General features: G+C 28.3%; 1 pseudogene; it reads right to left on the bottom strand.

Annotated features, from left to right (window-relative positions):
* Positions 1-3,748: 3,748 nt before the first annotated feature.
* On the bottom strand, positions 3,749-4,721 carry LOC103308100 (annotated as a pseudogene).
* Positions 4,722-5,068: the final 347 nt, after the last annotated feature.

The raw sequence follows: 5,068 nt of genomic DNA, 5'->3' as shown, positions 1-5,068 counted from the left end.
ATGTTGAACAAGAAGGTGGAACTGAGCGTCTTGAAAATCGTTCAAATTCATTAAATATGTATAAACGTTGTTCACGCTCAGGTTCTACTTGAAGAAAACGAGGAACGTTCACGTATCGTTCACTAATTATGAACGTGAAAGAGCGTTCATGAACGACGTTCTTTTCAAACACTGATTCAAATACGAATAAACATAGGCTAGGCATTTATACCAAATGTTTATTTATCATTTTCCGTATATGATACAATTTTCAAAATATTTTGACTTATTTTTAATATTATAGACATTTGAAATTGTCAATAGATTTCTTCGCTGGGTTGAAAATTTTGAAAATGTATACAATGTTCCTCGTAATGTGTTATATTATCAGTCCAAAAATATTAAAGATACATATAAGAAGGCATGTTGATTTTGATAAGAACTTAAGAGTTGAGGACGACCATGCGTTGTCTCCGTCTTACAACATAGCAAAATCTTTGTGTGGGGCGGGACGCAAATATTCTATCTCTGTGTTTATAGTAGAATTACCAAAATTCCACAACGCATAGGAAAGAATTTTATCTGTGTCGTAGTGTTTTAATTTTTTTGATGGCACTAACTAATAAATTGTCTTAATTAAATAAAAAAAACAAAAAAAAACCTAATGTTCTCAAACTGATAACTTTAAAAGTATTTATGTTATCTAAATAGTAATGCAATAACCAAGGCTGGGCAAGTTAACTATTTTTTTTAACTCGTTAAGTTAAGTTAATTTGGAAAAATGTAAGTTAAGTTTAAAGTTAAAAGTTACTTTCCTTTTTTATTTAACTTGTTAAAGTTACAAGTTAGTTGGAAAAAATAAGTAACTTAACCTAGTTAAAAATAATTTTTTTTTCGTATAAAACTTATAATTACACCATTTACACCTCATGTTAAAGATCTACAAATAACATAATATTATAATGTAGGTCTTTATAGCTTAAAAAAATGTATGTACTTATATACCTATTATGAAATCCAACAAAATAATTAAATTATTTGTATATTTTATTTTTTTACCTAAAAGTTTTCCAAAGTGATGGTAAAACTTTTAAATTTTACTTTGTTATTACCAACTATGAACTAAATATTAATAATCAAATTAATTATAAAAGTATATAATTTAACGTGATTATAAAATGAATTAACGAGTTAAGTTATAAGTTACTTTAAAAAAAAAGTAATTCGTTAAGATAGAAGTTTCTTCTTAAAAAAAAAGTAACTCGTTAAGTAACTTAGTTAAAAGTAACTTAACTTTTTAACTTAACTTTAACTTTTTAACTCGTTAATGCCCAGCCTTGGCAATAACGTCGTTAACCACTTTGAACCCTTAAGAAACTAACACGGACAATGTTCAATATAATAGGTAGGTAACAAATAATCAATAGGCAATACATGGGAAAATATAATTGGTTGGTCTCGCTTCAATTTTAATTACCTCAGATAGTCAGATGTAAATTATAGTTCCTTATAGCAAAGGCAAATGTAAATATGGCATAGGCATAGGCTAATAGTTAATAGGTACATCTAAATAATATTTACCAATATTATAGTTAACAGTCATATCATGGCCTACCCAATAAAAATATAAAGTTAAGTACCTAATATAACTAAATTTTAAAATTATTTTCACTACTGTTTACCTATATAATACTACCAAAAAAATCCAATTGCATTAAGTTCAAAGACGAGGATAACGTTTATATATAAGGATATTTCATTAGTTTCCATTTATTTCTAAAATTTTACAAAATATCTATAGTTTAAAATCATACGACTAAGTCAAAATGTTAAAATTATTGCCAACTAATAACAAAAAAAATTAAAGTCTACAACATGCTGTACATATTTTTAAGTATAATATATTGTATTATATTCTATAATTTCCACACGAATGTAAACATTTTTTAAATTGTTTGTGGTATCATACAAATTAATATATCATATATTTACTTCGTCGCTGCAGCCCTTGGGTGGCAGTAAGTATTCGGTGTTTGCATCTGATTATTAGCTATATTAGCTGTCGATCGTCGGTGGTTCGGGATGCAGTTCATGTTGTCTGTCAGCTACAGTATACATGGCAATTCTGTTGGAAACACTTGATCCCAATACTGATGTCTGATCAAGTCTGGATGTTCGTGATGCATTTTGTCAACTAATAGATACGAAACCTAAAACGGCAAACGACACGTAATTTAATAATGTATAATATGATTTGTTGAAAATTCCTAAGAGTTGAGATATTTTTAATTGTTTTATATACTTACTTGGACATTACGATCAATGATCCAATTGACTTCAAAATCATCACTGTCCTTTCCGAATAGATGATTCAGCCACCTTCAGCCACCCCATGTAAAAGAAAAACTGTAAAGTAGTAAATACTGGAAAATACAGATCGATATAGTTATAATTTGGAGGATTCATTTCTCTCTGCTGTTTAAGATTTGCCAATAGCACTGTTGGTTTATTCAGCCATTGTCCTCCCATTATAGTTGTAGGTAATGAAAAATTCATACACGGCCAAGCAACAACAACCTAAGAAATAATAAACATAATAATATATGAATCAAATATAAATTAAGGGTGTCGGTGCCGGTCATTTATTAAGGAGTAAAATGTAGGCAATTCAATTGACATGTTGTATCGGCCTCGCGTGGACCGTGCATGTGTGTGAGTATGTAAATCGATATTAGTGTGATTGAGCTATACTTACACGCGCAGATAAAGATATTTACGCACGTGCATGCAAAAGTCAGTGGTTGACTTCGATGACTATTATTGAAGCACTATTTTGATGAACAAATATGCTTTTACAGGAAAAATTCACGCCTCGTTAACATGTCGGATTTCGGTCATTTTTTTTCATCTGAAAGATGAGAAGTTTTTGCAGGTCGGATCAAAGCTCGAATATTTTACTTTAAATAGTAGAAGAAAAATACGTTTGAAAAAAAAACAAATATTGTGCATTTTTAGATGCATATCGATATTCCAGCTTTTATAATTAGGTACAAAATTATCAAAATCAGGCTTTAATCCGACCTACAAAATATTATCTACTATTAAATAAAAAAAGAATTAATGAAATCCGGGGGACAACTTTTATCTTTCTGTGTTTGTAGTACCTAGTGGCTCCAAAATTTCTGAAAATATAGAATGGAAAATTATCCATGCAACAGCTTATGTCCATATTTTAGATAACTAGAATAAACTTACACTAATATACTTTAGATAAATACCTACAACAAAAGTTATTTGCTTCTAAACATTTGGTTTTTTTCATTTGCTTATAAAAAATTATTGGATAGTGTTATTAAAAAAAAGAGTACGCTGTTGCACAGATAAAGTTCTTCTTTACGTGTTGTGATAATTTGGTAGTTCTACAACAAATAGGTATGGTGCGAGAAAAGTTGTACATAACTTGCCACCAAGACTTGGAAGTCATATATTTTTTTTAATTCTTCTTAATTTAGTTCTAATTCAATGTTGTTTATTTTTTACATTTTATGTATCATATATATTATATAGAGTAAGTTCTAAAATCTTGCATACATTGTGTAAAAAAAAATATTTACCATCCGATTTATTTTAACCAACAATAACTTACTCTCTACAAGCAATTATTCCACAATAAACATTACATATTAATTGTTTATGGCTTATTGCATTTGGAAGCTGCTTAATAACATTTGAAAATTGTTCATTAATATTAATTCACAAGCTAATTAGCACAACATTTTGTTTTATTCAACTTAATATTTTATTAATAATTAAATTGTATATCAAAAGTTGATTTGAAAAACTGCATATAAGTACCTATGTAACATATCAATTTTGTATAGTTTATAGTTTAGCATTACGAACATTTAAATAATTATATAATGTCCACCCATTATTCGTCCTTTGCCTCCTCCAATAAGAGCAGTGCAAGCTTCCAAATTCGCCGGTGAACCCAGAATATGGCTGGACATCGACACCCCAAAGATTTGGATCCAAAGAAAATGTTTCTAGACACCTTTTTTGGCATAAAACTTCAATCTGATCAATTACTTGATTACTACCATGGTATCAATCAAATAAATAACTATAAATTAAATAATAGTCTAATATAAAATGTACTTATTTTAAATACCTTGCACCCGAAAGACCTTCAGAATAATTGTTAGTTAAACTAGATCCTTAACTTTGTAAAACAGAAAATGAGGTAAAATTTTCTGATACTATAAGTTCAAGTCCTTTTCTCTGTCACTGAGACTCTTAACTAACTAAAGCATACAATTCAGGATCAGCTGTCTCCAATGGGAGACTTAAATTTAGATCCGATATTTTAGTGCTATATTTTGCTTCCATTGCTGATATTGTTACAAATCTAAAAAAAAAAAATTAAAATAAGTAAAGTAAAAAAATAATTTACGGTCATAATATAGCATGCTCACAAAATGTAAATAAACTCTAACAAGTACCAAATCAAATTTTTTTAAAATTAAAAATATTGTGAAACAAGTATAATAGTAATTTTAATCGATAGATTTACAAATTAAAACATAAATTGCAAATATATACTACATATAATATTATGTACAACAGTAAAATGTAAATAATTCCAAACAGCAGTTCCTAATATGAAAAGGTAATTTCTTTTTAAAAACACAAGCAACATTTTCTTACTTGTTATTATTGAAATAAAGCCGTTGAGCATGAACGTAATATTACGCAAGGTACGTAATATTGGCAAAAGTTAATTTTAATTTTTTTTAAGTACCTACGTAACGTAGGTAATTACAATTATATTTTAAAGATTTGTGGTTACTTTAATCTAAAATAAAATGTAACCAACCAGAGAGTTCTTGTTCGATATCGTTCAAAGATCAAATCTAGTCTATCACAATACCGAAATATTATAATACGGCTGCAATATTACATTATATGACATTCAAAGAATATAATACTAAGTCGAAAACCACTGATAGGTAGGTCCGTGTCGGAACTGATTCGTCACGACGAAATCTTCGTAGAATAATATAATAATTGGCAATAATAATATTCTCCT

Source organism: Acyrthosiphon pisum, chromosome X (genome assembly GCF_005508785.2).
Source record: "Acyrthosiphon pisum isolate AL4f chromosome X, pea_aphid_22Mar2018_4r6ur, whole genome shotgun sequence".
NCBI lineage: Eukaryota > Metazoa > Arthropoda > Insecta > Hemiptera > Aphididae > Acyrthosiphon > Acyrthosiphon pisum.
Note: the sequence above shows the minus strand (reverse complement) of the source record. Positions and strands in the feature narration are given on the sequence as shown.